Genomic DNA, 15,986 nt, shown 5'->3' on the forward strand with positions numbered 1-15,986 from the left:
GATTGATCCTGTATCCCCAATCTCCCATGCCACTAATTGTAATGAAGTGTGTTTACCAGGAAATGTTCTGTTTGTCATCCAGTCGATGGTGGATTGAGCCCCTGGAGTATCTGGACCTACCGCCATTGTTCTGCTACCTGCGGAAGGGACCTTTTGAAGCGGTCAAGACGAAGGACATGCACTAACCCGGTCCCAGCCTATGGCGGCAGGGAATGCACTGGCGAACGTCAGCAGACACAGACCTGGGCTTGTGTTTTGCCGAAATGTGCAGGTAAGATTGTTAGCTACCAGATTATATTTTACTAATAGTTTTGATTATCGTTCACCAAAATAGTAGAAACAGGAGTACAAGGGCCTGGCTTGTGTTCTGGAAATAAGTTCATTTGATGTTTTAAAACGTGTGTTTTTTCTAGATTGACCAATTTGCAGTCCAAACTGGGAATGGTACTGTATATCAACTGACATACTTGTATGATTTTATACTACTTGCATTAGAGCATGGCAAAGAAGTCAGGGCAGGTTTCTTCGACATAAGCAAGGCATTTGACAAAGGGTGACATAAGAGAATGATAGTGAAATTAGAAAGTCTCTGCTGGTGTGGCACAAAGATCTGTCCTTGGGCCATTACTGTTCTTATTATGTTGTCACTGCCGCTTCTTTAAATGATGACGTAAATAGGATCTCTTACTCTGCTGAAATATGACACATTAGTTTTAATCCTGATAAGACTGAAGCTGTACCCGTAGAAGTACCGGTAATCAATTTCCAATTCTGTGCTTAATATGCTGGGAGTTTACATTACTGAAGACAGCCACCACAAAACCTATTAGTAACCTTACAGTCCGCGTGATGAACCGTGGATGAATGAACATAGTCTCGATGAATGCGCATGCGTAACCGAGCACACAATGAAAACAAAAAAAACCCCCCAAAAGTAATAGACTGGCATGGTTTTCATCTTCAGCAAAATACAGTTCTTTCCCAATCTCTAAGATGAAAACAAGAATACAATGTCAAGCTTAATGTGAAATTAAGCAACTCATCAGACAGCAAACTTTAGTAGAAAATTATAAAGAACCTCGCTAAAAAGTCAAATAAAAGAAAATTGTTTCCAAGTTTAGACAATACACATGGAGTTGTGCCTCAGTGACGTCAAGTCATGGATGACAGCAAATATACTGAAAATGAATGACAGGAAAACAGAGGCTATACTGTTCAGTCCACTAGCCAGGTTGAAAAAGTGTCACTTTGATCATCTTCAGATTAGGGACATTTCCATCCCTTTCTCCACTGCTGTGAGAAATCTGGGAGTCTACTTGGACAACAGTCTCTCCATGGAAATTCACATAAATCAGCTGTGCAAAACTATTCACTATCATCTCCGTAATATATCCAGCATTCGCCACCAACTCTCCCAAGACACCGCAGATCTGCTTGTTCACTCCCTCATACTATCAAGATTGGACTATTGCAACAGTCTGCTCACACGTGCCAGCAAAACCCAGATAAAACGCCTGCAATCTCCCCAAAATAAAGTTGCCCATCTTGTTACCCGCTCTAAGCCCTCCTGTTACATACATTTATTCTGGATTCCTTGCTATGGTTACGCATCCATGAAAGAATCGATTTCAAGATACTTACTTTCGCTTACCAGTGTGTCAACTCCATGGCACCCTCTTACCTATGTGATCTTCTCACACCATACACACCTGCTCGTGTCCTCAGATCCAGTAACAAAAACACCTGCTGGATCCTCCACCATTCAACCTCAAGACATTTGGTACTCGCTCTTTTGCTTCTGTTGCAACTGCACTATGAAACTCACTTAAACTTAAACTACGTGCAGCTCCATCTCTTCAAGCCTTCAGGTGTAACCTCAAAACACCCCTTTTTAGCCGATACAAAATGTAATTTTCTCGAAGCTTGTATTTACAACCCTTTTTTTCATGTGTCTTTTGATATGTTGTTATTTTTAACTGTTTGTGTGCGCTTTGAGCATGCCCTTAAGTGCCATGGAGCATTGTGCAGTATAAGTACCATCATTATTATGTTTTACAGATTAAGATAGAAATGCAGCAGACAGGGTTCGGGTGATCCTGGCACAGTCAGGCTGGTAAAGCTCATCATCAGCTCATGGCACTCGCCGCCTCTACACGCAGCCCAGACAGCGAATGAGACCTCTCCCAAAAAACACTGCCTAGTCGATGCCCTGGATATGTTCAGGGTCGTACCATGGATGGACCTCGGGGTCAAAGCCACAGGCATGGCGGAGACGATAGTAAAAGCAGCGAGCCATGCCATCATGTCTTTTAAGATATGCTGTTTGTGCCAAGGAAGGGCATCCACTGACAAGGTGTTGGACAGTCTCTGTAAATTCATTGCAAAGACGACATTTCATATTGATATTTTCTTTAAGAATAACATTCTGGCGATTGCGAGTGGGAAGTGACTGGTCCTGAGCAGCAAATTGAAAGCCCTCAGGTTCACATTTGAGACCAGCCGACTTCATGCAGGCAAAGGAGCCGGTTGGATTGCTGTTCTGTTCCAAACATTGCATGTACACACGATGCAATGGCTTCTCCGAAAGCTTCTCCACAAAGGACCGACTCTGGGCAGACTTGGTGAAGGACTTCACCTGGTTTACTCCCATCAGTGTACCGTCCAGCAGTACATCGCCATCAACAAAATCAACTTCAAATTTCAAATTGTGTCCAACAACCTTGGCACGCTTAAAATAGCTGTGGAATTCCCTGCTTTCATCGTTGGTCTTGACGTGCATCACCAGAGGATCATCCGATAAATAAATATGTGCAAAAGTACACAATAAAATTCTATCATGAAGAGCTTCCACATTAATCAAACCCCGGCCTCCAGAATTGATTGGCATATATAACGATTAAGACAGGAACGAGGGCGGTGTGCTCTGTTATCAGACATGATCCTTCTGGTCAGGCGGTCAAGACTCTGGATGTCTTGTTTTGTCCAGTCAACTACTCCAAAGGAATAGGCGAGGGCTAACACAGCAAAGGTATTGGTGGCTTTGACATTGTTTCAAGCATTTAGCTCGGAGCTCCAGATTTTCTTTAAACGAGATTTATACTTGGCCCGAAGTTTATCTTGAATCTTGGCACTCTGGAGCTTGTCTCGAACTTGCATTCCAAGATAGGTGTATGCCTGATCTTCCACAAGATGTTCAATAATTCCTCCCCCTTGTAACCTGACCGATCCATCATTGGTTACCTTGCTACGTTTCAAATGAAGGGTATTACATTTGTCGAGTCCAAATGTCATGCCAATATCATTAGAGAAGGACTCGACAAGGAGAACCTGTTCTTTCAAATCGGTCTCTGCTTTGGCAAGGAGCTCTATGTCATCCATGTATAGGAGATGAGTAAGAGGTGTTGGGGATCTGTGCTTAGGAGGTCCGGGATGGTAACCCTCCTAACTGTTGAGCAGAAAACTCAAAGGATTTAGAGACAGACAAAAAAGCAAAGGACTAAAAGAGTCCCCCTGGAAAATTCCCCTTCTGATTGGAATAGATTCTGAAGTCTGCACCTGCCCTTGCGAGTACATCTCAAGTTGAGTCGACCAGCAACTCATTAAAGACTTGAGTAAATCAAGTAGTCGCTCAGGGAGGTCAATACACTGAAGAGACTTCAGAATCCATTCGTGGGGGACAGAGTCATATGTTTTTTTGTAGTCAATCCAGCACATGGAGAGGTTGCGATGATACGTTTTAGCCTCTTCCAAAATCATTTTCTGTACAAGAAGTTGATCCTTGCACCCCCAACATCCCTTTCTCGCCCCCTTCTGCTCTCTGTAAATTATCTCACTGGACGAGCAGTAAGATGACACGAGGTTCGTCAAACACCCTGTGAATAATTTGTATTGAGTATTCAGACATGTGATAGGGCGGAAGTTTTTGAGATCAGTCAAGTCTCCTTTTTTGGGGAGAAGTATTGTGCGACCTTTGCAGAACCATGGAGGAACATCACCTGTATCCACAAGAGAATTGAAACAGTGAAGTAGTGGTGTTTGGACACAAGGAAACAGTTTCTAATACCGATTTCGAATGCCATCAGGCCCTGGAGCTGTATTAGATTTGGACTTCTTTATAACAGTTTTCAGGCAATCTGGTGAGATGTAACAGACAAACGACCTGGTTAATTTCTCATGCATTGCATGGTCATAATCACTGACCCATGGTGCCTCCAGGTTACAACTGTTTCCAGAACCTTTCACTGGCAGCCATGGGAGGCCGTTTATCATGCATTATTATTATTACGTTTTACAGAGTAAGATAGAAATGCAGCAGAGAGTGTTTGGGTGATCCTGGCACAGTCAGGCTGGTAATGCTCATCATCAGCTCAGGGCCCTCGCCCCCTCTACACGCAGCCCAGACAGCGAATGGGACCTCTCCCAGGAAACACTGCCTAGTCGAACCCAGCAAGAACTTTTCGGAGAATATGGAGGCTTCCCAACACTGCAGCCTTCTGCATTACCCAGATTGTTAGAAGGGCTGTGCTCCCGGTGGAGAACCCGGGCACTCTCCTAATCTGCGCCAAGAGATCAGGAGGTACCAAACCATGGGCACCGAGAACAATGGGGAGCCTGACGACAGTGTACTTGGGATGCAAGCGAGACACTTCAAACGCGAGGTCCGCATATTTATCATGCTTTTCCTGAATTTTGCCAATCACATTGCTCTCAAAAGGGACAGAAAATTCAATGATATAAATAATTTGATTGGCTTTATCAAAAAGGACAAGATCAGGTTTGTTGGCTGGAATTCGTCTCAGGCTGCATATTGGCCTATTCCACAGAAGTTTGAAAGCATCCTTTTTCCAGGACGCCCTGGACATGTTCAGGGTCGTACCATGAATGGACCTCGGAGTCAAAGCCACAGGCATGGCGGAGACGATTAATTGTTTATGAAATGATACTAACAATGCAAGTTGACGTTATTATTACTTTGCTAGACAAGCAGTTGTTGACAACGAATATATTAGATCATGTGCCCGAGTCTAACTCGTGACTAGATGAAATACGAATAACTGACAGAAAAATTAGCTTGGCCTGACTTGATAAGTAATCACATTCTTAAGTACAAAGGAAAATTATTTCCAAACTGCTGAGTTATTCGAAAGCCTAATGCTGCCACTTTTATAGCATAAAATATTTTTTTCAAAGACAATTCTCGTTACTTCAATTATTTACTCGTTGCTTCGAGTATTTTTTCGTTATTTCAATAATTTTCTCGTTGCTTCGAGTATTTTCTCGTCGTTTCAAGTTTCAGTCAAAAGCTTGAAATTTCGAATATTTTCTCGTTGCTTCAAGTTTCTTTCAACAACTTGAAATTTGGAATATTTACTCGTTGCTTCAAGTTTCCTTAAAAAACTTGAAATTTCGAGTATTTATTCGTTACTTCGATTTTATTTTTCTTAATTTCTAAGTTTGATGAAGCTAGCATGAGATCTGCCCCGAGCAAGATGACATCCTCATAGTCACACACACCCTACACCCTATACCACCCGAGTTTCAGTGGTCATAAAACAAACTTTCAGTTCAATGGGGAGGATGCGCACCCTTGCAACCACCTGTATCTTAGCATAAAGCAGACCTCACAAAACATTAATTAAGCTGATAATAATAACATGTGCCCAGATATACTTTTTTTAATTCAGGTAATGAATTATGATTTTTATATTAAGATCTATTACATCAATGATACAAAATCAAGTGCTTGAGAACATTCTCAGCTTATAAAAAAACCTCAGTTCTCGACTACTTTTCACTCCAATTACCAATAAACTGAGAAAGATGGAAATGTGTTGTTACTATACTCTGTAGTGACTGGTAGCACAACAAAACAGAATTTTCATTCTTTTCTCAAAAACACAAAAGGTGAAACATACAAGTATATATAAATATAATTAAAATCTTTACATGATATCATTTGAAAAGGCACAGTGTTTCATATATTTGGATAATTTGAGAGTGAGTGGTGGATAATCACATTTCATGAGAAAAATACATGTACAGGTAGAGGGATTCACACAGAAATATTTTGTTAAAAATGATATTCGTTGTTGTTCGACAGTGGTGGGCATATTAGTAAAACATGGAATTCGTCACATATGGCTTGACATTACACAAAGTCTTTCAAACCATACAGACAGCGCTCTGTTTCCCTTGGTAACCTATGATTTGTTGACCTAAACCTTGTCAGGTTCATTTAAGATAAGGTTCTGGAATACGTGCAATTTCATACATTGTGAAATGAAATCCTTTTGATGATTGAGTATTGCTTGAATTCCAAGATTGAGCAAACTGGTCTAACTCACGGTACCCACTATAATATGTACTGACTCCGGGTGAACTCATTAATGGAATAGGGGTGGAGAGCATGGCTGAGCTAATTAGTGTACTCATTGAGTTTATCTTACAGGAGGTCATTTGGGAATGAACCGCAACTAAGAATTAGCTATGAAATGATACCATATATTCGATAACTTTGAGGATTTGACTTAAGTCAATTTGCTCAAAAAGCATACCATGTTGGTATGAATATAGTACGAATTGGTTTGCTTACAGTCTCCACATACAACATGTAGCGAAGCAGTTTTCTTGGAAATAATACATGAACATTTTCAATAATACTTCAAGTTTCATATGGCCAGAGGTCGTATAACCATTTCTAAACCTAATGTTGTCTCTTTTATCAGGGCACATACCACAACGGTGCAGCTTAATTAAGCCTTATGCAACCAACCATAAAATGTGTTGTTTTAAGGGGGTCTGTCTTTTTGGGGGGGGGGGGGGGGGGGGGGGGGGGGTCGATGCCGTCCGAAGGTATTTCCTTCACTATTCGTGATAATCAGACTGAAAACACGCATCAAGAATGATAGATAGGTTTGCCATTTGGGGTTTAAACCCAGATATGAATCTTTTGCGGTTTCCACCCAAATGTAACTTAGGCTGTGGATACGAAGATGTCATGTTAATACTCGAAATACTCGAAATTTCAAGTTTTTTTAAAGAAACTTGAAGTAACGAGTAAATACTCGAAATATCAAGTTTTTGACTGAATCTTGAAGCAACGAGAAAACATTCGAAATTTCAAGTTTTTGAAAGAAACTTGAAGTAACGAGAAAATATTCGAAGCAACGAGAAATTAATCGAAGGAACGAAAAAATATTTGAAATAACGAGAAAATACTCGAAGCAACGAGTAAATAATTGAAGTAACGAGAATTGTCTTTGAAAAAAATATTTAATGCTACAAAAGTGGCAGCATTAGGCTTTCGTAATTTATTCATTACTTCTTTCAGTTTGGAAAATAGCTTCCGTTGTTCCCTCACGTAAACAAATGATAGCCTACGCGAATGTTCAAATTATACACCAATCTCCCTAACTAGATGCGTGTCTATTCTCTGTGAGAAGTGTGTTCATAAACATGCTCATAATAATTTCGTAGACAACGGAATTATCACCCAGTTCCAATCTGGACTTACAGATGGCGACCCAACCGTATACCCATTAACCCATTTATACATTTTCATAAACAAAGCCCTTATTGAAAGGTAAGGAAATAGAAGTTGTATTTTCTATATTAGCAAAGCTTTCGACCGAGTGTGGCATAAGGGTCTTCTGTGTAAACTTCAAAGATATGGCGTTAGAGGTTCGCCCCTCGAATGGTTTGAAAATTACCTTGCTAATCCCAAATACTATACAGTTACAAACGGTTCCATATATCCGAAATGACATTTGTGTTGGTCGGAGATCCACAGGGATCTGTATTAGGACCTATCTTGTTTTTGGTATGTATCAATGATATTGTTAATCATATAGCATGTAACATAAAATTATTCGTTTACGATACTTCATTGTATGCAATTACAGACAATCCTAACGAAACCTACGACATGTTAAATAGTGATCTTGAGAGAATTTCTTCTTCGGCTGAAAAATGGAAAGTTGAATTCAGTCCTACAAAAACTGAAACCATTCTGTTTACAAGGAAACGAACTGAAACATTACTACCAAATATTACCACGAACAGACAGTTCGTTGCAGAAGTCGAAAATCACAAACATCCTGGTTTAACTTTTCAAAAGGATGGCCACAGTCATTCTCATATATAAGAGATTGTAAACAGTTAGCCCTATCTACGTATCTATCTATGATTTGTTTCTCCTTCCATACTTTGATCACTGTGATCAAACATGGAATAGCTGTACCAAAGCACAGGATCACCTTCTTCAAAAGCAGCATGTAGATGCTTTGAGATCCATTTGTGTTGCTGTGAAGGATACAAATCACCAAGAACTATATGATGAAACTGGGTTCACTTCTTTAGCCAAATCACGATACAAACATAAATGTTTTATTAAATGAATTCAAATTTGATGCCTGAATATTTTTCGGAGCTTATACTTCCTACGAGACATCGGAGATTAGTTTATAAAACAAAGAACTCTGATAATATTTAAGTTCCACATTGCCATACGGGTTCATATAAACGATCTTTCTTGCCGTATTCTTTTACCGAATAGAATAATCTCGATGATTCTATAAAGATTTCCAAATCGTATTCAGTTTTCAAAAACAGATTCCACAGTAACAATAGTGATGGACAGGAAATTCTGCAGAATCATGGATTGAAAAATAATCATATTTTACATTGTCATATTAGACTGAGATGCAGCTACATAAATGGTCATAAATTTGATAGATATATTGTCAGTGATTCACGGTGTTCCTGTGTTCATGGGTATGAGGACGCACATCACTTATGTACCCACATTATGCAGATATTCGCATGTAAGCTACTTCTATGTTAATGGTCACAACTTGAACACTGTATTATTTGGCAATAAGAATTTATCAAATCATGTCAGTACAACAGTAATCCAAGTCGTTCATAAGTTACATGAAACTAAACAAACGTTTCAGGTAAAATCTAAAACTAGTCTGGAATCTAAAACTAGCGGGCAAAGCTGAAACGTGCCAACTAAAGAAGACAATACAGTATAAAACACGGGCTATAGATCACCAACAACTGAAGGTAGATCACCATACTAGGAACCATGGGGAGTTGGACCCCCTTCACAAGCTGGAGAGTGTCGGAAAATTGAACCAACAGTTAAAATACAAAAATGTTACGTTTAAAATGTGGTAAATTTAAACTTTACTTTGAAAGTTTTGGAACTTACGGTTTGGGGGGAGACATTAGAATAGGGAAAACCCCGCGTGTCAGTCCAACCGTACATGCTTTATGTACAAGAATTGTTTGAACTAGATTGTAAATGGAACTCACATATGTGTGAGTTAAGAAGCTTCGACCATCGGTAAATTGCCTTGATAGATTTAAGTATAAATTATAAAGAAAACTATTAGAGCAAATGTACAAGTCATACGTATTACCAATGTTTGATCACTGTTCACACCTTTGGGATAATTGTACTGAAGAATAAGAAAGAATGTTGAAAACCTACATTTTGATGCTCTGCAGACCATATGCGTGGCTGTCAGAGGAACTAGTCATGATTTAAATTATGAGGAAACTAACTCCATGCCGCTTGTTGACCATAGACAAAATAGCAAATTATCAATAATTTACAAAGTGGTTCATCGAATGACACTAGTTTATTTAACTGACCTACTACTTGAACAAGTATCACACTTAAGTGACCATAAATTAAAAATCAGTAATAACATTCAAATTATAGGATGTAGTACAAATGAGGTTATAAGTTTATGTTTGTTTGGATTTCCAAACAGAGAATTTAATTTATATCCATGAACATAAAAATGCATATGATATCTGAAGTTGGAATAATTACAAGTAAAGAAATAATGTAAAGTATCCTCACTGGTTCCCAGCTGCGCAGATAGATGCTCATACTGTTGATCACTGGATTGTCTGGTCCAAACTCGATTATTTACAGACCGACGCCATATAGCTGGAATATTGCTGAATACGCCGTAAAACTAAACTCACTCACTCACTTCTTTTTTTTTTTCTCACTTCTTCGTTTAACTTAATTCGTGTAACGTTCCATGATATACGTACCTGCTCGCCGGCGCATCGGTGAATCGTCAGTAATGTGGAGTGCTAACCTTCAAGATGGAATCTTCCCCATTGTTTCACGTATTGCTCTTTACTATATATCTTGAAATGAAATGTGTGGGTATTTTTCTTTTCAGGTGAGGATTAATTCAAGGCCACCAGGGGCCATTTCCACACCAGACATAAATTGTATTACCTTGTATCTCTACTAATCATTAAATGTCGCAATACCAGTCTTTTATCAGAGTTTATAATTTACTACAAAGGCATGTACCTTGCTCGATTCCGTCTCGACCAGAGACTCAAATCTGATCTTAACGTTACGATACTATGCAATGTCATCTCTTTGCAAAGCGGTTAAATATCCTAAGACGTTTTTTCTTATTCACTTACTTTGTATTCAAGCAGATGCTTGAGTCAAATGAGGCATGCAAATTTGTTGACTGTATTTAGTTTTGGATTTAGCCCTATTTTCGCTGACGCCTACACAGGACAACGCTCTATAACTGACTTGCAGATGCCCACACTATACACTGCGATACATAACCACTAATAGTTAAATATCCCACATATATATTTTAATTGTAGTTTTCAAGTTGAGTTAATTATCAACAACGAAATGAATGTTTGCCCCTCGTAAATCACTCTACAACTGACTAACACTCGATCCATAGAAAGAGAAACGGTTGCCATCTGTCTGCAAATAATAAAATGTATACGTACTGCATTTACACAGTAAGATGGTCGAGACAAATGAATGATTGGCTGTATGTATGTTGGTTGTATGCATATAAACAACGCATTGATTTGTCCTTAAGACCCCTGAATGTATTCAGAAATAGTTTTCTTACAAAATGGATATTCGCTTACTCCGTTCGTAAAGGTTGATAACCTGTGCTCGACCTTGCGTCACTTCTATGACAAACTGCCGTGGATTCGAAATCGCCATACGATACGATATTATATTCTTACTGAAAATCCCCAAGAGACAAAAACAAACAAACAAACAAACAAAAAAAACCCCAAAAAAACCGAAACAACAAAACCCAAAACAGCGAAAACAAAAACCCCCAAAACCCCAAGCAACAAACATCACGCCCTCCCTCTCGCCCCCACCCACCCCCTCCCACCCCTCCCCACCAAAATAATAATAATAATAATAAGCCGCGCGAACTTTGGAGGAACTTCACACAGTTTCCAAAGAAAAATCTTCTACTACCAAGAACAACAAACCAAGGAAAAACCGGTTTCAAGTGAAATTAACAGAAACTAGAAAATATATTTCCTGGATAGAGCTGTGCCTGAAATTAAGATCATCAGGGAATCCCATGTCTAAACGACAAAAGGCAATTTGGAGAAAAATAAAATTACAGTACAAGACAACAAAAGAAAAGGTACTTCTCCAAATTGTCGATTCCCTTAAGGCAAAAATAAAAGTTTGGACAGAAAGAAAGAAAAAATGGGAAAAGAGAAATGAAAGGGAGATGAAAGCAAGGAATTCCACAGCTACTTTAAGCGTGCCAAGGTTGTTGGACACAATTTGAAATTTGACGTTGATTTTGTTGATGGCGATGTACTGCTGGACGGTACAGTGATGGGAGTAAACCAGGTGAACTCTTTCACCAAGTCTGCAATCAATTTACAGAGACTGTCCAACACCTTGTCAGTGGATGCCCTTCCTTGGCACAAACTGCATATCTTAAAAGACATGATGGCATGGCTCGCTGCTTTTATTATCGTCTCCGCCATGCCTGTGGCTTTGACTCCGAGGTCCATCCATGGTACGACCCTGAGCATGTCCAGGGCGTCCAGGAAAATGATGCTTTTAAGCTTCTCTGGAATAGGCCAATATATAGCCTGAGACGAATTCCAGCTAACAAACCTGATCTTGTCCTTTTTGATAAAGCCAATCAAATTATTTATATCATTGAATTTTCTGTCGCTTTTGACAGCAATGTGATTGGCAAGATTCAGGAAAAACATGATAAATATGCGGACCTCGCCTTTGAAATGTCTCGCTTGCATCCCAAGTACACTGTCGTCAGGCTCCCCATTGTTCTCGGTGCCCTTGGTTTGGTACCTCCTGATCTCTTGGCGCAGATCAGGAGAGTGCCCGGGTTCTCCACCGGGAGCACAGCCCTTCTGACAATCTGGGTAATGCAGAAGGCTGCAGTGTTGGGAAGCCTCCATATTCTCCGAAAAGTTCTTGGTGGGTTCGACTAGGCAGTGTTTCCTGGGAGAAGTCCCATTCGCTGTCTGGGCTGCGTGTAGATGGGGCGAGGGCCCTGAGCTGATGATGAGCTTTACCAGCCTGACTGTGCCAGGATCACCCGAACTCTCTCTGCTGCATTTCAATTTTTAATCGAAAAAAAAAAATAAATAAAAAAAAAATAAAAACAGAAAGAAAGCCGAAAAACGAAAAAGAATAATGGACCTCTACAATAAACCTGTTATTTCTGTCCTTCGGGAACTATTTGTCTGTGATTCTTTACTCTCATGCAAAATGAGTGGGAAGATTCTTCAACCAGTCAGTGTACGTTATTTGTCTTTGATTCTACTATACTCTCTTGCAAAGTGAGTTGGAAGATTCTTCAACCAGTCAGTGTATGCTACACGTGACAAATGTATCAGATGTGTTACGGTTAAGAATTTACCGTGACAAACTATGTAAGAAATCCCCCGTGCACCGGCAAAACAGAACAAAAACAAGTCGTTAACGTTCAAAATTCTGTTATTATGCAATGAGAGCAAGGTATACAAAGTCACAAGTCAATATAACAATGCTGATTACAAATACAATTCAAGAGAGACAAAATCTAAGTCAATAGGTCACAAAATACAATCTAGCAAACTCACCAAAGTCTTGGTACGAGAGGTAATCAACTATGGCAGAATGTCACCTCAGCGATCGGTGCGATCGATAATGTAGATTCAGACGTTCACGGGATTTCAAGTGTTGGCAGTAACTTCAGCAAATATGAATGAATGTCAGTGTGAGTGTCGCCCTCCACACGGCAACAAGCCTTTTTATATATATTTAGCCATTTCTCGAAAGTTTGGGCACAAAGGAACATCGTCAACACTGTAGAATGCCCTCGAATACGTCTCCCGGAAGTAGACACATAGAAAACTAGGAGCAGATAAATTCCGGAAAACCAGAATGCTAAAAGTGTTGACCAGCTATCAAAACGAAATGTGACCCATCATAATTAATATTCAAAACACTAAATGTTGTGACCCAATAATAATTATTACTGAATCAGCTCCATACCCATTGTACCCAAGTAGGAGTCGAAACTGGGTCTTCGGCGTGACGAGCGGACGCCTTAACTGTTAGGCTACCCAACCACCCAAGGTTTATGTGATATAATCATGCAGCGGATATTACTTAAAAGTGTGTACTTTATCTATCTTTGTGTACTTAAGAAACTATGAACCTCGTTCAGATTTATATGTTGATGACTAAACAGTTACAATAAGTTTGATGGATTACGTGTCCTAAAGAAGAAATCGGCAAAGACCTTGCTAAGTGAGACGAGGGAAGAGAGTCTTCTTTCAACTGACATCCTGTTCAAAAGGGAGTAAAGCTACGAATAGAAACCAACACAGTGTTTCACCACTATTCCATGCATTGACAAAAAGTATCAACAGCTGTCTGAACATAAAGTAAGCTTATTTGGCAAAGTGAGGAAACAATGCAGAAATAACAAGGGTGTAAATGAAAACAAATACACAAATATATAAATCATAATATATACATATAATATACATATTCAGTAAGACACAGGGTACATGGCTGCGCCATTCGTGTCCTTCAGATCGAATCCCAGTTGGTCGCTTGTTTTCCCAACAGTTTTGCTGGCAAGTTTCATTAAAATAGCAAATTACAAAGACTTTGTCCTTCGCTTCACTGTTCTGCCAAAATTAGCTCACAGGCCGTGAGCTAGCTGAACCACCGTTAAAAAAACGACCTTGAACCTAAATCTGACGACGAGCCATTAAATGGAGTATAGTCCATGTGTATGCAGTTGACTGGACTGTTCATTCCAGGTACACCTGCACCAAGTCACGTCAGTCTCCACATTCCTTCAAGATTATTAAAAAAAACCTTCTTAACACAATATATGTTCCCGACATCATGAAGTTTCAATTTACCTGCCGAAGTTCCAATCTAATGCTGCCCTAAACAAGCAGTTTTGCTCCTTTCGAAAACATTTCTTGCAATAATTCTCGCTGTATTCTCCAAATGGCTGAGTTGACCGTTACGCTGTTGTAAACAATATATCAATTTTATCAGGGAATGTGTGCTAAATCTAAGACGAAAGCCTTTATGAAGGTTGTAAAATTTCGGCATTGATACAAACTTGACGAAAAACTGGTCTTCCTTTGTCGCTTTGGCAATGTGAAAATGGAACATAGGCCAATTCAGTGACCAAAGTATCCATATATACACATATCTATCTCTGAACCTTCAGGACAATTTGTTAAAATATGTTATTGTGAATATCAGTGGCAATAATGAAGGCCGTTCACCTATACCTCATGTACCGTTGCTATTTCTCAGATTGTCTGGACGTCCTCTGCTACTAAATTTATGTGTGTTTGGCAGTCCCGGATAGACTCCTTTTGTTCCTTACTGATATTGTCTGCAAATTACAAAAGGTACCTATGTAGCTCCAGTTGTTGAATATGTTACGCATTCCTTTCTGTTGACCACCTCCAAGATGCTTCTCTGGAACATAACATAGTTTTTAATAGAATGGGTAAGACCAAAATACATTATCAGAGGGTACGTGGATATATGTTTTTGGCAAGAAATTGTGCACCTTCAAACTGATCAGTTTGTGTTTTTGGGAATGAGGACGAATGATGATACATAATAATTACCAGAAATGGATCATGGCAATACGTGTCGTCAGATCACTTGTGGATCCACATCTTCCAGGTTTTGGCCTCGCTGGACACCGTGTATCAACATCACGAAGGACCTATCCTAGAGGACAAAACTGTATGTACAGATGTACAGTGTTATCGGCTTAAACTGTATTTAGGTTAGGATCTCTTGCATACCCAAAACATACAAGTAAATATGATGTTGAAGGTACAATATTATGTACTATATATTCTGGAATACACGGTACAAGATTTCAAGACCTTGAACATTGTACTTCTTTGACTATCTAAAAACACAAATACTAAAATCTTTACAATAATATTACAATGGATTAAGTTTCAGCACTGCGTGACTTTTGAGAGATATATTCAAAGAAAACGGAGCAGATGTTTATCAGTTGTACAGTAAAACATACTTACGTGTTAGTACATTTTCTAATAAAATGGAACAGAAGGCAAAAATCCCAAAACGCAATTTCAGTTTGAAATGTAACGATGTAAAACAACAGTCAGTTAAACACTTATTCTCAGTAACATACAAACAAAATGTCAAAACGTTACATGGACATATTGAAAGCCAATAAGCAAATGCAAAAGCCAAATGTTCCCAGGAGATGGTCACAAAATCTGAACATCTGCACTGGAGACCCATCATAAATCAACACTTACCTTGGCCTGTTTGTGCTCCCTGACTGGTTCCAACGGCCCACACCAATCATACACTTGCACTCGCGGAATCATTGTTTGATTCATTCACTTATGCTTGCTCTCAATCGTTCCACATCCTTTCACTCGTCCATCCATCCATCTTTTCACCCATTTACCACAACGCAATACAATACTGTAGATGATGCATTTCAACTGAAATATAACTATTACAAATATACTAAAAATGACATTTATAGTTGCTAATGAAACAGTTACATTAATTTAACTGTGCCATGTTTTCCAATATACTAAAGATTTACGGCACCGTACCTCATATGCTTTTGATCATCTTGGTTACAAAAATAGAATTTATG

At 39.2% G+C, this 15,986-nt stretch overlaps 1 protein-coding gene across 1 annotated transcript in view; it reads left to right on the plus strand.

Moving 5' to 3' along the window:
• LOC137262209 (large ribosomal subunit protein uL11-like) overlaps nucleotides 1–15,986 on the plus strand; it is a 394,062-nt gene that overhangs the window by 102,457 nt on the left and 275,619 nt on the right. The gene's annotated exons all lie outside the window — the stretch shown is intronic.

The sequence above is a fragment of the Haliotis asinina genome, chromosome 14 (genome assembly GCF_037392515.1).
Source record: "Haliotis asinina isolate JCU_RB_2024 chromosome 14, JCU_Hal_asi_v2, whole genome shotgun sequence".
NCBI classification, from domain to species: Eukaryota; Metazoa; Mollusca; class Gastropoda; order Lepetellida; family Haliotidae; genus Haliotis; species Haliotis asinina.